The 23,521-nt window shown below is 35.3% G+C and overlaps 2 long non-coding RNA genes across 2 annotated transcripts; one reads left to right on the top strand and one right to left on the bottom strand.

The window, feature by feature from the left end:
• Positions 1-5,779: 5,779 nt before the first annotated feature.
• Positions 5,780-16,863, bottom strand: LOC135295448 (uncharacterized). Its single transcript, XR_010357550.1, has 3 exons — positions 16,667-16,863; positions 6,416-6,482; positions 5,780-5,999 (listed from the first exon to the last, which is right to left on the bottom strand). It is a non-coding gene; the product is annotated as an uncharacterized LOC135295448 (long non-coding RNA).
• Positions 16,474-23,011, top strand: LOC135295449 (uncharacterized). Its single transcript, XR_010357551.1, has 3 exons — positions 16,474-16,519; positions 17,202-17,327; positions 22,945-23,011. It is a non-coding gene; the product is annotated as an uncharacterized LOC135295449 (long non-coding RNA).
• The last annotated feature ends 510 nt before the right edge of the window (positions 23,012-23,521 follow it).

The following is a 23,521-nucleotide window of genomic DNA, read 5'->3' as shown; positions in this document are numbered from 1 at the left end:
TGACTTGCCTCCAAATGTTTGAGAACTTCATTCATTATATCAGAAAATGCCGTGGAAAAAAAGAAAGCCTAGGTGCTGCTTTGTTCATCTTTAAACCCCACAAAAATATTTTTAGCCTAGTTGTCACAGTGAATACCAGGTGGGCTGGTTTCAGTCATATTTTTGTACAGCTCTTAATGACTATTTAGAAAATCTTGTGGCTTCCAGCTGCTGCTATTGAAATCTGCAGACTTATTTAATTCACATTTGCCATGTTTTCCAGCCCCACATTATAAATCTCTGTAAATATCTGTAAATCCAGCTGCATAGGAAACAGTCTATTTTACCCAAAGATTACCATCTAAAGTCAGGCACCTGATCTTGGTTGTCCACAGGAAAAGAATTTAACTGTTAATAAAACTGTTAATGATCAAAATCTTGTTTACAGGCAAGGAGGAATCATCTTATGTACACAACCAATAATTTGCCATTAATAGAACTGAAATTTTAGCAGTTTAACCCAATAATCATTATTAGTTCAGATGTGATTGTTACAGAAAAAAGAAGGAATAGTTTTACAGAGGAAAAAGTCATAATAGATGCTCATGATTTACTGTTGTGGGGTCTTCAGTGTTAGCTTATATCCCATCCCTTTTTATCCCACAGTTACGCATCTCTAGCCCACATCCTCTGTCCCCACGGACACAAGGCTTGTACTCCTTGTACTCTGGTACCACAATCCTCTTTCTCTATGCTATCATTAAGTTCTCATCTTAAAATGTTGATGACACTGTTCATAAGTTATTCAAAAGCAAACCAAATTTGCTGGTTAATTAGAAAAATTAACATCACAGTTAAACCAAGTGAAACAGAGCTGCAGGCAGGTTAATAAAGGATCAGAGAGAGAAGGTCCAACAAGCCTGAGTCCTGAGGCTTTGTGCAAAACATGTACCCTGTTACTAGCAGTGTCAATGCCATACTTTGAGCCATAGGGTATTGAAATATAGTGCTGTTCAGGTACAAATTAACATCCTGCCTTCCTCCAGCTCTTGATATTAGATGCCCTAGGACATAGGAAATTGGAGATTTGGAGGCCAGTTGATGACACATATGACACAGTCTGCCTAACTCACATGTTCTGGAGAGGCAGCTGGTGGCCAAGGAGAGCTGCTTTAAAGCACATAGGATGACATAAAATGCTTATGTTAAACTTGTTATATATACAATCAATTAAGAAAGTTTTTGAGGTGCCAATTCATCCAAAGTCAGATTTAATGTGAGGAAGTGACCTGTGACAGGAGTCTCTCTTATGAGTACAAAGGGTAAGTACACAGCTACCTTAAACTTAGAAACATAAATTTCAGAGAGCAAAATCAAAATAGAATAAATAATTATTCATGCTGTAATAGCAGCAAATTTTTGAGTCATCCTTGATTATGTATTTGCTCAATCACTATTACAACACTTCAGGATGAGACACTTCTCTGTTTCTGAATTCACATGCCCATGCTAAACTCGCAAGTCTTGCTAACATGGCCCAACACCATGCTAGTAAGTCTATTTGTCTGTGATGTGTTCCAGAAATAACCCCTCTGCTTGGTGAGTACTGTCTGTATATTCTCTCTTTTTAAATATAAAAACCCTTACTTGTTTACATATTTCTTTTAAATATAAACCAAAAGTGTGAAATAGAGAATTTAACTGTCACACCTCTTAATTAATGTTCCTTTTTCATGCTTTGTGGAACAACTGTTTCAGTCTTAGCTCCCTCCTGTTCCTTACTCCAAAGAGCTTCTCTCTTAGAAAATAAAACAAGTTCTTAGAGAGTGGGATAGTTAAACCAAAGCACATTATATTGCAGATAATGACATTCAACAAATTTTCTTTATAATCATTCCTAAATGGCTGATCAGGAAGTATATATGGAGAGGAACTGATTAAATAATGATAGCTATCCTTCAGCTAGTACAGTTACCTGAACTGAATTAATCATAAATTATTCTTTTTCAGTTCAGCAAGTGTACTGGTCTAGACAGCGTGCATCAAAGGTCAGCATGATTGTTTGGATTCTCTGGAGTCCATTTGTTGGCCTATGGCACTAAGCTGCTTGATTGTAAACTGTCTTTTAGCTCTACTGAGGAAAAATTCTGGTTGATCTAAAGTAGGTTTTGAGTTGGTTTTTAAATTGTTCTTATAGGGTCATGAAATGTCATCAATAGGGACACAGATGAGCTTAAAAAGAAAGTAATTTGATGCCTGCAAGACACTTTGAGTGCTTTGAAAATTCTCAATGCAACAATTAGTTGCATTTGATATAATGAACTAAGTGACTAGTTGGTGTCTTGCACTACTTTTTGCAACTAACCTGAAGGGATCCTGAAAGACTTAAATTATGGGAATTTTTTCTAGAAGTTTTTATTTTCTGATGAGCTGGAATTATATTCTGATCTTGGTAATACCTCCAGAAAAATGAATTAATACTCCCTAATTTATTAAACATCTCATACTTATTCTTCGTTTTATTCACTTGATATGTAAAAGATACATTCCTATATATGCTGACTCACTCTTTCCTATCTAGCACTGGATCAAGTACACCTAAAAGAAAGATGGGAATAAAGATTTTAGCAGAGCCTGTTGTGATGGAAAAAGGGACAAAAAAGTGATGATTCACACTAGATATATTAAAATAAAAAAAAATCTTTATTATGAGAGTGGTGAAACATTGGCACAGGTTGCTCAGAGAGATGGTCAATATTCATGGTCAGGTCAGATGTGGCTCTGAGGAACCTGATCTAGTTGAAGACATCCCTGCTCATTGCAGGCATGTTACATCAACTGATATTCGAAGGTCTCTTTCAACCCAAAGTATTCTATGAGCCTATGATTTAAGAATCATCTGATGACGTAAGTATGAACTGCATTGATTACTCTCTTTGGATTCTTCATTAGCTAAGACCATTATATAAGAAGTTCATGTCACCATCTACTAGTAGCATATGCAATTTCAGTGAGTTTAAGAGTCTTCTCTATGGCTAGCTTTGACAATTTACATCATATAACTGAGTCATGATTTTCTACATCCAGATGATATTAATAAGCCTGAAAATATTTTTATTTTGTTAGAAAATGGATTCTGAGCTTGAAACCATAAAATATTCATATATTAGCTGCTATGATGTATTCCCTCAAATGCAAATGCTAATACTGCTGTAAGCAAGACAGCTGAAGGATGTGAAACAAGGTCTGTACAGAAAGATAATATCCTTTATTAGAAAAATGTTATGAGTGGGAAAAAATGGACTTTTTGATATACTATTTCTTATTCATGTTTGGTGTTTGCCTTTTCAGTATGTTGATCTTGTCTTGGTACAGAGAAAGATTGTTTGGTTTTTGTTTGGTTTTTTTTTTTGTTGTTGTTGTTGTTTTGGTTTGGTTTTGTTTGTTTTGTTTTCTTTGTTTTTCTTGTTTGTTTTCCTAAAGACATTATCTCTTCTCACATGCCAAGATTCATGAAATACATGAGAGGTGATGATAAAATTGCATGTTGTAGCATAAAAAGTTGTAACATGATGATAGAGTAATATACAGTAATGTTTCAAGATGAAGGATCCAAAATGCTGCTTTTAGGATGCAGAAATTAGCCAGGTTTCATGTCTAGCAATTTATTTCTCGTGCTCAACAGGCCTATGTGAGATCTATCCTGCTCCCTTCTTTGAAGTACAGAGTTATTAGCAAAGTACTTTATATCAGCCACAATGATTTTCATATATGGCCTGAACATTAGGGACATATTGAAAATAACTTAAATGTACTGTCTAGCTACTTCTTTATTTGTGTAACTAAATTAATTATGAATCAGCCCCAGTGATACAGACAGCAGTTTTGCCAAGCTTCCCACTTCAAGAACCATCCATTCATTTGGGGTTCAGCTGTAACAGTTACATCTTTATCATAAATAAGGTATCCAGATTTTTATATACTGATTGCTCTTTTGTAAGGTGCCTTTGGAAAGTAAAAAGAACAAGAGACAACCAGCAAAGTAATCATAGGCTTTAATACTATGAAATGTAACTATCCGTCATGATAGCCCTAATCTTTCATGTGTGTGAAGGTTTACTTCCCCTGATATTGCTTGCTATCCGGATATCATATATGTACGATTTCATTTTATGCCAAATTTTCCCTTGATGATTGGGTCTTATTGGCTTTTTTAAGTCAGGGGAAGTGGTTTTATTCACTTCAACAGACCTTCCACAGATTAGATTGAGCACAAGCTCGTAAAGGACAAGTTAGTCATCAGGAGTAATCATCACAGATTCAACCAGGGGAAATCATACTTGAATGTCTGGATAGACCTCTATGACAAAATAACTGGTAGAGGGGTAAGAACAGTGGATATTTCTCACCCAGACTTCAGGAAGGCCATTGGCATTGGCTCTTATAAGATACTCACAAATGAGTATGTTCATTTAAGGTTAAAGACTTGAAGACTAGTCAGAGTCTGGTAAGTAGCAGTGTACCCATGGGTCAGTACTGGGTCAAGTCCTGTTTAATATTTAGATTAATGATTCAGATAATGGGGTGGAGTGTACCCCTCAGCAAGTTTTCTGATGACATAAAACTCTGAGGAATGGCTAATATGCCAAATGGTCATGATTATGTCCGGAAGGACCTCAACAGACTGGAGAAATTAGCCAGCAGGAAGTTCATGGAGTTCAATAAAGGGAATTGCAAAGTCCTATACCTAGCAAGGAACAACCTCATGCAAAAATATATGCTTGGGGCTGCCTAGAGGAGAAAGAGCTTACTCTTACCGGCAGACTACACCCTGGAGAAAAGTTGGGGAATACCAACTGAAAGAGGAACCAGAAATGTGCCCTTACCCCAAAGAATGCAAAAGGAATCCTGTGCTGCAGTAGGCAAATTATTGCCAGCAGGCTGAGGTAGGTGGTTCTTCTTTAATCAGAAGAATTTGTCAGGACACAGGTGGAGCCTGTGTGCAGTTTTGGGATTCTCACTACAAGACAAATGGATAAGACATGGATATGGTGGAGAGTGTCCAACAAAGAGCGTACAGATGGAGGGGACAAGAACAGGGATAGTTCAGTCTGAAGAAAGGAAGGCTTTGGGGGGATTTCATTAATGTGAGACTACCCAAAGAGAGATTCTAAAGTAGCCGAGCTTTCTTCCAGTGATACCTGGTGACGGAACCAGAAGGCACAGAGTGAAGGACAGAACATCAGAAACGTTTCCTGTGAAGGTGACTGATCATTGACACAGGGAGCTCAGAGAGACTGTGGAGATATTCACTCCACCCTGGAGATATTCAGAAGCAATTTAGACATGGTCCTGGACATACAACTCTAGATAACCTTGCTTGAGCAGGGGGGTGGGATGAGATGACCTGCAGAGGTCCCTTCTAACCCTAAACACAATTTTATTATGGTAATAATAAATACAAAATATTTCTATCCACTTTTCGTTACCATGAAGGAGATTATGTAAATTTACTGTAAAATATTGTTATGAGTAGAACAATTTGGATTTAATGTTTGAGTGTAGACATAAAAGAATATATGTGTCATTTTTTTACTAAAATTTCACCCTTAAAATATATCTTTTCATCACCTCATTTCAAAATTCTGTCAGATATGTTCATTGAAATGGACAGTAATTAAATTCAGAGTATTGTCTGTCCTTTTTTTATGTGTGGAACAATGTTTCTCATTTAAAAATCGGGAAAACAAAATACTAAATTCACTCACATAATTCCAGAAGAAGACCATAATGATACTGCTAGATTTTAACTAATCTTTATTATTTCAGAATTTTGCATAACAAGAAAATAACTGTGCCCTGCTATCAATTCTCATTAGAAGTCTTTCATATGAAATAGATATAATTTCCACTTTTGCATAATATTTAAACAAAATTACTGTGACCCACAAGTGTACACCATCCCTGGTAACTGGATGCATTTTCATTAGCTGGACAATTCTTGCTTATACTTCGGTAACCTGTTGGGGGAAAAACCAAAATTGGCTGAGCAATTAAAATTCAAAATAGCTCACAGTAGTGCAATACATGAACATTGTACCTGATTTAACATAATGGACTAGGCATTGAAAAATTCCAATATCTCATTTTTGGACACAGATTTTAATGAGAACAGAAACTGGCACAATATTAATCAGTATGACATGATTCCTTGAACATAAGGGGAATAGGAGAAGTGAAAAATTAAAATCGCAAGAAGTTCTCATTAGTCTGATGAATAAAAACTGTGGATGTATTGGGTCACTATAATGCAATCCAAGAGGAAAGAACCCTGTCAATTTTTCAAGCACTTTGAATAATAAAGTAAAATACTAAATTTCAGAGAAATACAGAGATTTTTTTAAATGTTATATAAATGAGACATATTTCATCTTACCAGTTTTCATTTCCAGTGGCCTGATCTGGAATGGGATCTGTGTCCTTGAGTAATGCATCTGGATGTTCTGAGTAATACACAGAGCAAGGTAACTTAGCAATATTCTTATGTTAGTAGTAAATACTCTTTTTTACTTGAATCTTCTCTACTAAGTAGAGCAAAAGATGAGGAATGTTAATAAAACATTGTCAGTGATAAAAAATAAGAGACATGCAACACACTTTATTCTTACAGGCAGGAGAATTGTCTTTTCTTGTCGTTCTACAAAATAATTTATTCTCAAATAATTTGCTAGAACACATTAAATTTCTCTAAGTACTATTACATTATGCTTCTAAAAATTGATAAGTAGCTTGGTTATTTTTAGTAATATTAATTAATTAACATAAATAGTTGTATCAATAGGATTTTGCCTGTTATCTTTCTGGTTTTACTACCTTAATAGGATAAAATGTAATGGAAGTGAACATAATTTTGAGATGCTTATGACTTCTTATGAGAAGTAATTTTTGATTTTCAGGCATATAATGTATAACAATATGTGGCATTTGTTGTATTAACCTTAAGATTCATGTTGTATTGCTAAAGTGATAACAAACCCTCACTAATATTACCCAGTGTTTCTGAGGAGGATTATCGTTCTGTTATTTCAGCTATTTGTACTTCTCAGCTGTTCTTAAGATCTTTGAATTCTACGCACTAAGAGATTCTCAAGAATGTTTTTCAGTTGCTTAATATTGTTTGGCATTTCCTAACAAAGATGACTTCATGCTGAGTGTGGATTTTTTTATCTGTTTTCTGCAAATTTAAAGTCATGTAAAATCCTATGGAATTTGTTGACAAATATATTTCGTCTAGTCTAAATCTTCTAATAAAATCTTGTATATCTAGTGATATTAAAGTCTAACATAGTAAGTCTAACATTGCTCCTCAATTTAGGAGCAATACTGAATTTTTAAACTTAGAGGGAATGAAACCAAAGCCAAAAGTCTCAGACACACAGTAAAGTTTTTGTGTTGTAAATAGTTGCTAGGTATTAGATGAATAATCAAAGTAAATTTATTTCTTTGACATTTCAGCAAAATAGTATTAAACTGAATTCTGACAGTTAGAATTTGAATTGACTGTGATCAGACAAATAATTATTACTATAGTAATCAGTTCTTATTGGCTTACAGGAACATTACTTAAAGCATAAGGTGCACTGCCTCTGCAGTACTTGTGAGGGTAAATAATCTTTTCTTTAAAATGTAGTTTCTATCTTTACAGAGTAGACTAACAATGAATACCACAACTGACAGGTGGAAGATGAAATATTCAGTGTTGTCAATAATGATCTTCTAACTAGTATGTAGGAGGACCAAGAAGAAGAAAGGTGAGGAGATGAAATTGTTGATAACACGCCATATTATACTCTTTATATAATCTTTAATGCTAACATAAATTAACATCAAAATAAATGTTTTCCAGAATATCCTGGGTTTTTGATTTAGTACTTTGATTTCTAAATTATTAGATTAACCATAAGACATGACCATATATTCTTATACTTTAAAATGTATTTTTAAGTGTAGTTATATAGCCCATTGTTTTCTAATTAATAGAACAGTCTGAAAAATTAAAACACTTATTAAAACAGTGAAAATTTAAAAATGATCCTTAACTTTGCCATTCAACTAAATAGTAATAGAATAAAACTAATACATTTTAAAAATTGCTTCTGATGACACAGCTTTTTATATGGTTGCTATTGACTACACCAAGTTTCATGATCACACTTCCAAATTGTGACAGACAGATGATAAATACAAAAATGAAATCATAAGCTGTTATTAATCTTTGCTCTTGATAGTTTGAAATATGAACTGTAATATTCTAGAATATGAACTGAACTATAAAAGTATATTTTCACTGAGAGTAAGGAACAGAAATAAATTAAGTATGTGTCCTTGGTCCGTTAACTGTTCTAAAAGTGGCAATATCTTAGAGATCAATGTATTGAAATGCTATGGCTAGATTTATCAGGTGCTATCTGCTAAAGTTCTGAGATATAATGCTTGCACTGTTTTAACATAACAGAAATTGCCATTACTGACAACTGAAGAACTCCTAGTCTTCTGCCTATACCTACACACCTCTGTTTCCTTTACACTGTTTTGTTTTAAGAATGATACTTAAAGGCTCAAAGTCCTTATTATTCTTTAAAAATGAGAAAGAAAGGGAAAAAAAGAAAGCAAGAAAAAAGAAAGAAAGGAAGATGAAACAGAGAAAAAGCCAAATAAGCCAAATAAGCCATTCCTCTTTTCCCCCCTCTTGCAGTGAGAAAGGGACAAAAAACAGAGATTATGCCTTGAAGTATCAATTTACAGAAAGCACAAAGCAAGAATAAGACATCCCCAATAACCCCAGCAAAATTATATAAAAAGAGAAGGCATTTTCCCTAAAAAAAGTTGTTTACCACCATGGACAAAAAACAGATGGCAGACACTCCCTGTAGGTGGCATCCATAGGGCTTCCCAAGCCAAAGACAACATGGTGGCTGTACCCATGCTCCACCCATGTTGACTTTGGGAACAAAGTTCCAGTGGCTACCATTTACTGTTCTTCAGCATGAAAACAGTGTCAGACAATGACAAATCCCTGGAGACCAGGTCATACAAGCAAGTGCAACACTCCCTCTCTGCTAAGATCAGTTCTGAGCAGGTACCAGTGCTGCCACTTCCAACATTCCTTCACACTGCGGGGTCTCCCTGCGGCTCGCTGCAACTTTCCTAATGCTCTGCTGTGCTTCTTTTGGCTCTGCTGGGCTCCCTCTTGGCTCGGCTGGCTCGGCTGCTACCAGCACTGCTGGCCTGGTCTCTTCACCTTGCTGGGGAGAGGGGGAAAACAGTCCCGCCAGGGTTCCAACTCTGCACTGCCATGGCTGAGCCACACCTTGCCACTGCCCCTTCAGCACCACACCTCAGAGGCGCATCGCCACCTCTTCTCAGCAACGTGTCCCACAAAGGCATCACAGAGAAGGGACAGGGAGAAAAAAGGACAGGGTGCTGAGGATGAGTCTGCAGATGTTATCCCAACAACCTCCAGCAAAAAAAAGAAAAAAAGTCTGATATTTGGATATTCCTCCTGGCAGCCCTGCCCCAGTGATGACTGGATGGCATAGAATAAAAACGGTACTAAACTGCCCACCAGTCCCCCCAAACCAGGACACCAGATATTATTCCACACTAAGTAGCTTATGCTGTTGTTTAGTTTGCAGGCATTTAATAAATGTATGTATATATATATATATATGCCTGGATATTCATTGACTTACCATGTATATTTTAAAGAAACAATTGCTGTCTACATAATAATTTTAATTCTGAATACCACCTGTATCTATTACATTGGCCTGTTCTTGAACCAATGGAGTAAATCAGATCTCAGTATCTGGGTAGGAATATCACAAGGACTTAGATGCCCACAATTAAAATACCCAGAAGAAACAGATGGCTGATGGTGAAATAGTCAGACTCTCTTTGGAAGGAAACAGAAGCATACAAGCGGAGGTTTGACTAGACTGAATTTGATTCACATAAATAGTGAGAATTATTTCAGACTTTGCATACAGAAAACAAATTAGAGAGAATAATTTACAAACCAGTAAAATAAATTATCTAAAAGAAAGAAGGAAAGAAAAGTATATACTCATGAGAATGGGGCCAAAATGTAAATTTCAAGCAATTCAATACATTGACAAGTAATGACCATTGAAAATTATTTTTAAGTGGAAAAAAGACCTACCAACTCCTAAAAGAGACTATACTAAAAACACAGGAACAGTTGTCCTGGCACTTTGTACAGACAGCAAAAGATAGAAATAGAAGAAAACTACAGTTGGACAACTTTACTAAGTGAGAAGCCAAAAAAAAATAAAAAATTAAAAAGAGGGTCTGTACACTCTAGTAGAAATTACAAAAAGCTTAGATGTAAAATCATTGCAATAAAGGCATAAATTACAAATATCAAACAAGGTAATTGAAGACAACAGTTTTATAAATTGAAGATACTTGAAGATATGAATTGAAGATAATGGTTCTATAAATATATTGAGGACAATATAGTCAAAATTATAAAATCATTTTCATAGGGACATTTTACATTTTCTTAACCTAAAAATAGTAGTTATGATAGATAATAAAATAATTATATTTGCAAAGTGTTAAAAAGGAAGACCAGTACAGTGTGGGTGCGTAAGTCAAAAGACACTCAAGGAATTCCCTGGCAGGAAAAATATTATCTAAAGAAGCATTAGAAATTTGCTGTAAAAGTTGAGAGAAATTTTCCCCAAAATATTTAGGGAAAAAGTAGAAGCAGCATCTAGTGATAAAGAGTGTTGAAGATTGAAGAAGTCACAGAAAAATAAAAGGCAAACATAGTATCCATCTATGGAAAGAGCAGGAGAAAGGACTTAGAAGGGTGCAAAACAAAGAGTCTAACTCTGATTTCCAAAAGAATAATACAGGAAATTATTAAGCAAGAGGCTGTTGTAAACATCTATATAACATCTATAAAGTATACAAAACCATCTGATGTGGATTTGTGAAGAATAGCCTGTGAAAAACTAGCTTATCATCTTTTCAAGGGCACCAAGTACAATGGATAAGGGAAGAAGTAAATATGACATATGTTTTTAAAGTTTTTTTAAAATTGATATTCTCAAATGACTCTTTTATAAGGAAAATGGTAAATATGTATCAGACAGTATTGTGGAAATATTATTTAAGAGCTGGCTGGAAACAGAATATGAGTTAGAAAGATTAGTTCTGTTCCTTAATTTCCAAAGTTATTTAGTAGAAGAATAAAGCATTTACCCTTTTTAATTTTTTTTTCTTCTTCTTCTCATTTTCATAATCTATAATAGCATATAACACTTTTTCTTAGAAATAAAAGCCTCAACTCCTTACTCATCCCCACAGTGAAATTGAAAGAAAGTAGTTTTGGTTTAGATGTTAGGAAGGTATTATTTTCAGTGAGAGTGGTAAGTCACTGGAACAGGTTGCCCAGAGAATCTGTGGATGCCCCAACCCTGACAGTGTTCAAGACCAGGTTGGATGGGGCTCTGAGAAACTGGGATGAGTCAGAGATGTCCCTGTAAATGGCAGGGGATTGGGAAATAGTCTTTAAGGTCCCTTCCAACCCAAATAATTCTATGATTCCATGAAAGTGAAATTAACTAATTTTGAGCCTTTGGTTCCTTTTAGTTATTTTAAAAAAAATTGTTTTTAAAGGCAAACTAAATGTGCCATTTCATAGTCAGTGACAACACATGGAATCAGGAAACCACTATATTTTCCTTCATTCTTCTTTAAAGGATAATCTGGGCTTTTTAGTGATAAATTTATGTTTTCCCTATATCTTGGTAGCTGTATTGCTAACTGTTTTCAGGGATATAAAACTGAAGTTCATTCATTTAGTGTGTTTTTCTACCATTTTCCACAGTTATCTGTGCTGCAACAGGAATACCTGTCACTAATGTTTTGTTCTTTTATTTATCTTAAATCTAGTTACTGTCCCTTGGTGTTATTTACTTTTTCTTACTGTTTTGCCTCTTTCTTTTTCCTGACAGAAGTCAAAATGCTCAGCTGCCCAGCTGCAGCAAATTCCAAGAGTCTTTAAAATGTCTGATACGGTCAAAACAGATAGCTGATTTGACTCTAGCATTAGCCCATCACTTGTTTTGCTCTCTCTGGGCAGCTTGAAACATCAAACTCTCACTGAGATTTTTGTCTTCCTTTAGAAAAGAATTGGAATAGGATTGGTATTGAGATATTTTTATGCCAAATTTCCTTCATATTAGTAAATGCAGCTGCCATAAATAACTAAAAATTATTATATGGATTAGAGCACGCCAGTTGATGAGGCTGGGTAAAACTCTAACAGTAATATAGATATTTTATATGTATACACACACACACACATATATATATATATATAAAAACAGGTAAAGTATAGAAAAAAAGAAAAGTCTAATATAGATAATGAGATTAAAAAAGCCAACGCCTAGATAATTTGCTTATTAAAAAAAAAACCAAAAAAACAGCTGGTGAAATCTGAGGAACCTTTCTGACTTGAGATATCCCAAAACTATTTGATATGAAGATTGCAAGCCACTGCTGAACTGTCTCTGACACATGCATCTTCTTCCTGAGGTCCAAAGAATAATTATTTGAGCCAGTTCAGTTTGAAATACATTTAGGGGAAATGTAATATCTGAAGTTTTTCTCCTTTCTTCCTCCCTCTTTTTTTCCTCTTTAATGTAAATGAGGAATGAAGCAAAGCATACAATGGATTAAAAAAAGTGTGTTTGGGGTTCAGGGTGACCACTAGTCCAGTTTACCATGAGGATAAGTAGCAAAAGAATTGTTTCAGGTGATTTTTTTTCTTTAGCCTCCACACTGGAAAATTCAAAAAAGAAAAACAGAAAAGCTGCCCATCTGATTACCCATTTGAACTGGATAAGTGGAGAAGAGGGTGACAGTTCAGAGTTTCTTATTCAATTCTTCTGTTAACAGAAAATCTACTTTGTTGTTATTGCATCTATTTTTGATGGAAGAGTAATAACTTTTTTCTTTTTTTTTTATTTTTCTGTTGTACTCTGATTGCAATAAGTGTTTTTAATTGGCTTCCTGCTATGGGAAACCTAAACAGAAGTTAATGTGGCTTATATATTTTTGCTTCTTTAACCTAAATGGGTGTGTATAAGACTCAGCAGGAACTTGTTGTGTTTTTACCAGCAGGAAAAAAACTTCTAATTAAATGACATTGTCAAGTCAAATTAGAAATTGAGGTTTTTAGAAGTAAGAAAAAGCAGTTACAAGTAGATTATACGTAATATTATTGCGGTCATTCAAGAAATACATTTCTTCTCAGAATGTTACTGTTCATGCTCACAGCAGGCTGACAGACTGGATGTTGAGAGAATAATAAAAATTTGGTCTATGTTTATGTTCAGTATATGAGACAGCTAGACTGAATAGGAAAAGAAAATGATGTGCCACTAATCCTCAAGAGAAATGCCAGTTCAGATATAAGCTGTCAGGAAATTGTTCCCTTTACAATAGAGAACTTGGGCTTACTCTTCTAATAATCTACCTGTTCTCTGTGTAGTACTTGCTGAGGAATTGTGGCTGTTCTATCTATTGCATTTCACAATTCTTAAAATACTGGGCTTCTTTTATTTCTAGCCATATATATTCATACTTTAATTTCTCTTTTTGTTCCAATCCTAAAAGTCTCCTCTTGTTTAAGATTACAGTTACTGAGCAGGATAAGTATCATGCTGAGTAACCAGAAATTCAAAAAAGGAATAACATGGCAAGTATTGCTAGGCAACATTTCCTCTCTTTGCAATGATGCATGCTGGAAGAAACATAGTCTTTCTTTCAAGACCTGTGTAATGTTGAAATTAACATATTTGGAACCCCATTTGAGATTCTATAAATTACTGAACCTTATAACTGCAAATACCTCTATATCTAGCTATGTATCTATCCACTTAACTACTACCTGCCTATGTATGTATGTATGTATGCATGTATGTATGTGTCTATCTATAATCTATCTTTTCATTGCATACTAAAACAAAAATTATGTATTATTTGTTCCCTGTATACATATTGCATATATGATCCTCATATGAATATACACATATGTATGTTCACATACATTTAAATATTTTACTCACAAATAATCATACATTATATATCTTTTTATCCTAGGACATACTCATTTCTAGATTGGTGCTTTCTACATAACTTTCCAGGACATTCACTGGAAATAATTTTGTTTTCTTATATTCACTACTTTGACTTTGTTCAAAGCTAAGATGTTTACAAATGTATGTCTTGTTCTAGGAAGACATAAGCAGGGCTGGCCCTGACTATAGTTTCATCTAATAATGAACTATAGCTCTCTCTATCTTGCCATGCTGCTGAATGTAGCTGTGTAACAAAGTAATTATTTATTATTATCTCAAATTAACATATATTCATGATATGCATATATTTTATTACAGCTGGTCTTTTGTCTTATTTAATTGCTGCACACAATTCATTTTTCCCTATATCATGATACATTGATTTGTGTTCTCAAACCTTCGCATAGGAAATCTAGCTGAATTTACTTCAATAATCTAATACCACATTACAATATGTGAATGAAGCATTCCTCCATCCATGAACTTGTCTCATATTTATAAAATAAATTATTTCCCTGTTGTCCATAAAATTTCCCAATACTGTAAGTCCTGTGTTAGAAGACCATCGTGTTTATTTTCAGTAGTGGCAATATAGGATGCAATAGAATTAGAAGTGTTAAGGTAAAAGCTTATCTTAATGATTTCAGATCTTTGGTAATGAATGCAAATAAAAGTAGGAATTAAAATAGAGTACTGAACCAATGACTGTGCAAATAAAAGCTAGTCAGATATCTAAAGACACATTGACAAGGTTTAAAACCCACCGTCATGTTAGATATGTCTGCCTCAGAGAAACCAAGCTTACTGGTGTGCTGATAAGTTCTTAGTTTTGTGTGAGCAACTTAAAATCTACATAAAGAGGAATGCTATTTAATAAACCTCTTAAGAAGATTTTTTAAATATGCAGAGGATGTAGACAGGATTAATCAATGAGGTTCAAACAGAAGATGTAGTCTATAATTTTAAGTGGTTTATCTTCTGGCAGGACTTGTGGGTGTGTGTTTTTTTTACAGCCTGTTTTTTTTTACAGCCTGCAGATTGCTGGTAACATTACACTACATTACACTTAGACTACTTTTTAGTGATACAGCACTATGTCAAATGTTAAATTGCATTATGTCACAGCAGTTTACATTGTCTTACTAACAGCTGGTACAATGTATAACCAGAAGTACTACTTCTACACATTTTCTTCAACTTAAAAATTTTCAATCAGGAAACTCAGTAAAACATGTAATAATAAGAAATATAGCATAATAGTATGTTTCTACTATAGATACATTTTAAATAATTATTTCCTAAATGCTTTTGGCACAGTACAATTACAAATTTAATCTGACAGGTCTTATACTGCAGCAGTAATAAAGTTACTCATTTTCAGAGCCATTAAGTTAACCACCTACCTGCTATAATGAGAAAGTCAAAGTGACCTTAAATGAAACAATAGGTGAAGTATATTGACTTATCATTTTCTACTTTAGGATGTATTCTATAACATTTTCTCAAGTTGTATAAACAGAGTTTTTACTGACAGAAGCAGCATGTAACTCGTGATCTGGACAATGGAAAATATATTGCTTCATGATATGTGTGGCAAAGTATTTCATAAATACATATATGCTTGATGGTATTGGATTATTTTTCTATATTTAGGGATAGATTTTTCCTGCCTAGAATAAAATATTTAATTTATACTGTAAGGGTGTATGGAATGTCGGAACATCAGCTCCAATCAGGTTATCTGATAAAGGACATTTTCCATTTAAAGGGAGATAATAAATAATGGAGGAGATGATAAATAACACACAAAGACAGACAAACAGTAGACAAGGGCTAATGGAGGCAAAGTTTACCAAGACTTCCCATCATTAATTGGAAAGTCCTTAAGTAACTACAGGCATAGCTTTGGAGAAGGCCAACCTGACCATGGAAACTGGTGCAAAAGGAAGAAAGAGGAGGAATATGAGCAACTGTGATATCACACAGACAGATTGTGGAACTATACAAAATTTATTAAAGAAAATTTAAAGGGAGAAGACTGACAAGAAATGAATAGGAGGAAAGTAGTGTAGATGGAGCAGGTCAGGTGTTCAACAGGGCTGGTCAGCATGCTTATTCAGCAGAACCCTGTACTTTAGCATTTTATTCTGGCTTTTTTTTTTCTTATTAAATCTTCTTTCAACGAATTCTCTGAGCAATCTCAAACCCTATCTCATGTGTGTCAGTGCCATGTGCTGGGGGACTGGTAAGAAGTGACTGAGCGCCAACCTCTGCAGACAGATACTCTGGTCTGACAGTGGATGCCCTTGGCCTGTGGTGTCAACTATTGGAGTCAGTGGGATCATTAACCTCCAGCCACTGAGGTGGGTGTGATGTGTGTCCCAAAACCATCTACTGAGGTGGGGATGAATGAGGAGAGTGAGTGGTTTAGCAGTAACAGCTGTATTGGGATTGTGAGTTACAGCATGTGGGCCAGGTGCCAGCTTCTGGGAGCAAGTGTCTGTTCCTACCTCAAACTTGCTCTGTGTGGGATTGTGAGTGTGGAGTTGCTGACAAACTCCAAACTGAGACCAGCTGCGGTGTAGGGGCCTTAGGTGTAAGCAGGACTATCAGGGAGTGGAGAATCTCTGCAATCATTCAGGAGGACCCACAGACGGAGTGCCCAGAGGACAAGTTTGTGGGTTCTGTGTGTACCCAGCAAGGTGAGCGGGTAGCGAGCACCCAGCGAGACCAACTCGTGAGTCAGGGACCCATGGGATGGGTGAGGAGGGCCAGGATCTCAACAGGGCTGCAGGGTGGGCAGAGGGACCATGCTGGTGCTCAGGGGATCTGCCAGTGTGTGTGTGTGTGTGTGAATCTGGGGAGTGTGGGGTGTGTGCTGCACTTGTCACCTCCTGCCTCTGCAGCGCAAGAGGAGGAGAGGACATGTCCCTGTGTGCCTGTGCCTGCTGTGAGTCCTGAATGGGGGGCTGCTGGGAGCTGTGCCTTGTCTGTGGCTCTCTGTGTGACCAGCTGTGCCCGTGTCCTCTCTATGTCTGGGTGAAGCTCACCACTGGCTGAAGTTATGGCAGCAGCCACATTCCCGGTCTGACCAGAGTCTACAAGTCTCCAGGCAGCAACAGTGAAGAGGAGTATAGAGGAAGAGTTCTTGGCCTGAATCTGCTGGTCATGGTAGCCAAAAATCCTTTAGCATTAAGATAGTAGTTTGTGAAAGATAATCTGGTATGGGGGCATCTTAGTTAAATTTAACTTTTGCACTGAAATCTCCTATGATAAAAGCCAGGATTCCAGAGGTTCTTCCAAACACCTGAAACAAACCGAAGTAAGCTGAATCAAAAGGTGAATTAAATATTATGATTACAGCTGTTGCTAACATTACTGGTGATAGAGACTGAGATCCTATTTATGCAAATAGCTGCAATGTAGTAATTGATCAATTAATAAATTAATAGCATAAATTGCATATTAATATTTGAATAAAAATGTTTGTAAACACATAAATTAATCATATCCTGAGCCTGAGTGTTCTTATAAGCTTTATTTGCAAATAAAACTATAAAACTGCATATTCTTCCAATACCTCATATAAAATAAGTCATGAGGTAAAGTAGTAAAGACAGTTACAATACAGAGACAAAAATGAGAAAAATTTAGAGGTAACTGCAGGGACATATTTTCTTCAAATGTAAGCAGAATATAAATCTGCAAAGAATTTGTCACTGGTTTTCTGAAAATATTCAGTGTTGAAAATATGAACATGTTAACTGCTGATATAAAAGACTTTTCCATCACAATCAGGCAAAATAAGCAGACTGCATGGCTGATATCTCAATGTATTCAGTTTGGTCTCATCCAATTGCTTATTTAATTCCTATACATGGCAAGGAGTTTAAAAGCAAATTAACGTTGTGTCATTTCCGTTTCACAAAACTTGAGTCAAGCAAATTGTCCTCCAGGTGTGTCCTGAATATCATATTGGCTGATTCTCTTACAAAGGAAATTAGTGATCTACACTTCTTGAAAAATGATTTACAATACATTGAAATATTTTCAGACAGATACTGATTTGAACACCAAAATGAGCAGTCACCACTCAAAATAGTTATTGCATTTACCCACGTGCAAGAAAATTGTAAAATGATTCTATTAATTTTCAGAGTACAAAAGAGAAAAGTATTCTAAACAAAAGCCTAATTTTCTTTATTTTCCTCAACTTTTCACTGCTCTTCATGGTTGAATCTTTGGGGTATTTTTTTACAGTTCTGTGCCTAACAAACTACATGAGAGCAATGGATAATTTTGATATTTTGTAAAGGATTTGGTATGAGTAAAGGATAATTCTGGTATGTTGTAAAGGATTTGGCATTGCCAGCAGGGGTGCAACACACACAGCAGAGCAACTTGAGGTAACCATTTTCTCTTTCACTGGCATCTAAATAATCCCATACTTTTTACCATGCCACATTTGCAATGAGGTAAACACTAGTGCCTGGATCGGAATCTGTGTACGAGTGATTGCAGCATAATAAATATCATATAATTCCAAGTGGACCATTTATCAAAGAAAAATATATATCTGGGTATGATTAATTGCTATTTCTGCTTGCCAGTATTCCTCCACTTATTAAAATGCTTTGCTAAGATTCATTGCTTAACTCTCTCTTAAAAGGTGAAACAAATTTCACCCAATAAAGGAAAAAAAAGAAGAATATTTTAGATTCAGGTAAAGTCAATTGTACAGGCACCACAAAACATAACTCTATGTCTTTCAGAGTATGTATAGACAGCTTTTCAAGTTACAAATCAAAACCAAAAAATTAATTCACTAGTTATTATATTTATCTTAAGGTTATTTATATAAGTCCATTCCTGGATGTTCTTGTAGCATAAAATCAATTATTTAAGATTAAGTTTATCTGCACTCATGTAAAGAGCTGGGTAGGAATTTAGGAAGGTGAAGGATGAAAGTGCTGTGTTGGCAGAGAAATATGTCCTTTGCGAATGGCATTTTAATAGAATGAGTATGTATCAAGAGGGTTCCTCTTGGGAAGGATGCAATTCATGACAACCAGTGCAGGTGCATCAGGACACTTGTCCTTCATGTACAAATGAGGAATAGTCCTTGGTTCTGCTTCCCATGATAGTGTGAATTCAACACCAATGCCTGGCAAACGTTTGCCACCTCAGAAAGTAAAGTGTTATTTTCTTCACAAGCAGCATCTGTGATTTACCTAAGGTAATTCCAGTGTGGATACATTATTAAAATTTAATTTTTGAGTTTATTTATGCACTCTACACTTAGAAATATCATTTTCAGATAATGAACATTGCTTATCATGTGTTAAATCATCTGAGTTTTGAAAAAGCAATGTGTCAATTTTTATCAATATAGAAGTGACTGTATCAAGTGCTTACACAGACAGAAGAGAAAGAGCTAAATTATTTTATCCTCCATAGACTGAACCTAATATAACTCAATTAGCCTACTGTAGTAAAGTAGTGAAATTTATTTGCTAATTTTTTAGACTTGTAGCAATAAATAGTTGACTGGTATAGAAAATGATTGGTACTTATCAAAGTCTCACAAAGAAATAAAAAAGGCTTGTGGAGATGAGTATCAATACGACAGATTTGCTTTATACAAAATATTTGATTCCAGTTAACCAAACAGACCAAAAAGCTGTCTGTTTTAGATTGTGGAATGATAAGTATATATTTCAGATTAACATAAAACAAGAGAAAAAGAATATTAATATTAAAATTGTTAACAATAGCTAAGAAAGGAGATGAAAGTATAATTTATAATCTTTCTTTTAACTCTCTGTAAGACAGATAACATTGCATTTCCTCATCAAATTATTGTGTAATAAAAATCTTCTGATCACATCAAATGGAATTTTCCATTAATCTAAAAAAAAATCTTTTGGTTTACAATCTATAATTGCATATAATCTTTATTAAATTTGTAATCTAGTTTTGCATAGGTAAAATGTTTTCTGAAGTTTTCAATATGCAATATACATATCCTACAACTTCTAGGTGCAATCAGCAAACATATAACCAATGACATTAACACAGAGTATGTGTCAATCCAGGATAAGATAATAAATATAAATGTTGTATTTTCAATCTGTATGTGTTAGTGGATGCTAGAAGCATCTTCTGCCTCCAACAGCTCTTGTTCTTGGGATTTCTCCTGCCTCTGTGTCCAACCCTGAGACCTCGAGGTCTCCATCCAGGGCCAATGGATGCAGCTGATGCTTTCCTGCATGTCAGGTCAGCCAGCAGTGAGGCTGAATGTGTATCTCACACACACACAGAGGACATGGAGGGCCACAGACAAAGCCACAGGAAAGCCACAGGCAAGGCTCTGCCCCCACATTCAGGACTCACAGCAGACAGAGTCACACAGGGACACATCCCCTCCTCTTCTTGGGCTGCAGAGATAGAGGGTGACAAGTGCAGCACACACTCCTGGCTGGCCATGTTCACAAGCACATGGGCATTTATGGATCCCAAATACTTGGCACAGCATCACTGCCTTCTTGGCACCTCTGCACACACAAAACACCAGAAACATACCAGTTCATATCACAGCAGGGAATTTTTTTCTGCTAAATTCACTGTATTATATCATGTACAGCTGTAACACGTGGATCTGCTCTGTACTTCTGGATGACACATATCTGTTGAACAAGTGGAGTGATTGAGAGAAGGAAGAAAAGTCCTGTACCTACAAACTATATAAGGTCCAGGACCAGGTCAAGATATGTTTGTCAATCTGGCAGAGAGGGTGGATCATGATCTGAGACTAATTGTCCAGGGACAAACCCAGGATCTTTCTTATGACTCCATTAAAATTTAATATAGCCACTTGATATAACAACAGCCCTTCTAGGACATCAGGGTCATGGTGGGAGACAGGATAGAGTAAATTCATTTGCAAATTAAACAATAGTAATTGAGTAACAAGGTATTTCCTGGGGCTCACTGATCACAAGGAAGGAAATAAATGCAGCTAGTCTTTATTATCAGGAAACTGTTCTATGATTTTTTTCTTTTCTACACACTTGTAAATGCTTTATGACAAGGTTGGATAACAAGTACATGCATATCAGGATGATAAGCATCTTAGAAATGCCGGAAGGTTGTTATTACTACTGTGAGGTGAGATTGAAAAAATAATCTCTAAGATACCTACCTTTGTCACGGCTATTACTATTTCATTGGTATGTATAAAGCCTTTCTGGAAAATTAATGTATGATTTATTAAGCAACCAGTTTCCATCTCTCTACATTCCATTCAGCATGTAATTAATATTTAAATATTTTTTCCTCTCTTTATTTTTGTATTGTTTCTCTATGACAAATATTTTTACAGCTTGAATAAACATTAGCCAGGGTCCTTAGATTAATGTTTGCATATATTTTCTATTTAGTTTACATACTGAATGTATGACTATATCTGTTCCTATCATAGATGCATGCCAAGTACTGCATATTACTTTTCTTGCTTTCAGAGACATTATTTATTCATTGATTGATGAATAACCCAAAATTATTGGTAGTAGCAGATAAGAACTGAAAGATCATTTCATTATTCTGGGATTCTGAAAACAAAATAAATAATTTAAGAAAAAATCTTACACTTGTAGTAAGTTCTTTATAGAAAACCATTGAATGTAACAGAAAATATTCATTGCTTTTAACAGGAAAGAGAGCAAACTCAAAATGCATTACTGGCAAAAATGTACAAAGGCAAAGAAGGCAGTGTATTCTACCAAAAATTAAAAAAGGGGGGAAAAAAGAAATTTAAAACAAAGAGAAATTTTTTTTTTAAAAAGAGAGAACACCTAAACCAAAATGGAGTCTCTTTTTTAAAACCTAGACATCTGCAATTCTTTGAAAATAATCAGTTATGTCATTTTGTATGTACAAATTATATTGGACCTTCTGGTGGGCCGGTTCCTTTGAAATTCACCTTATTCTGTACTGCATTTAGCTGAAACACCCTTGGGAAACACATTGTTAATGAATAGACTACAGTAGAGATCATATTTAGGTATCTCTGAATGTAACATTAAAACTGGCTTTTTTTCAGCATGTCTCTGGGAGATTGGGTTCAAATAACCATATTCAACCAACATTAATATAACTCTTTTTTATCAATTTTATTTTTCAACCTATCAATCTTAATAATACTCTGGAAGCGGGGTCCGTAATTTAATCATGCATTATTTAAAATATTTTGACTATTCCTATGACTAGATTTTATCTTGTTCCTTTTTTTTAATGACAGATACTGAAAAATCATCTCATATTCATATTCTGTACCATTCCAATAATGATTATATAGGCCCTTCTCATAGCTCTCTTTAGTCATACCTTTTTCAAACTGAAGAATTCCCAGGCTGCTTAATGTTTCTCCATACAGAGACCAGTATCTAAAAATGGCAGGGGGGAGAGATCAGAATAGATGCCATTCATGGTTTAAATGAAGATTGAAGTTAAAAGTGACATAAAGGCTGTCACAATGGGAGAAGTGACCTTATTGCAAAGAACCACATAGAAATCAAAACATTTGTGGATTCTGGAATACTGCCCATCTGATTTACTTACTCTGAGACTTTTGTAATCCAGCTAAGTACATTTAAGTTGCGATGATCATAAAAAAAATGTATCATTAAAGTTTTGGTTTTATAGTGCAGTGCAATGAAGTTTCCTACTTGCTCCAGAGCCTTGGTTAATAACTCTGATATCGTTTTTCCTTTGTTTTATTTGAGTACAGAACAGATTTCTGGAGGATGATCCATAGATCAGGCTCATCGTTTCACATCTATGTGGACTCCAATATCACCAATATTCCTGATGGGATAGCAGCTATTTTAAAGTTTGTTGCTCAATAAGAATGCATCTACATTGTGCAAAACAAGGTATTGAGGTAACATCAGGCTAAAGGACATCCAACACAAGAAATACCAGCACTGTGACATCAGAAGGACCAGTTGCCCACTATTATGTTACATTTGTATACCCTAGCTTGGTCACTGGAGTGACACTTGAGCAGGAATTGGAGTAGGGCTGAAAACCAGACTTAGAAGTTGGAAGTTTTGCTGTGTTTTGAGATTATTGGAAGCCTCTGAACAGCACTATCTTTGACTTAGATAAAGTTAGCAGCTAAATATTCTGTAGTCTTGGCTGTGGAGGTCACTCCCAAGACCTTTTTACCTATAATTCCACTGAACTCTTTTTTCACAGATACAAGAAGACCCCTTGCCCTGGGGTTAGCTCATGTGTTTCTAAAATACATCAAGTTGAGGAGAAAATGGACCACCCGCTTTTTAAATAGGCAAGGAAAAAGCATC

Source organism: Passer domesticus, chromosome 2 (genome assembly GCF_036417665.1).
Source record: "Passer domesticus isolate bPasDom1 chromosome 2, bPasDom1.hap1, whole genome shotgun sequence".
NCBI lineage: Eukaryota > Metazoa > Chordata > Aves > Passeriformes > Passeridae > Passer > Passer domesticus.
Note: the sequence above shows the minus strand (reverse complement) of the source record. Positions and strands in the feature narration are given on the sequence as shown.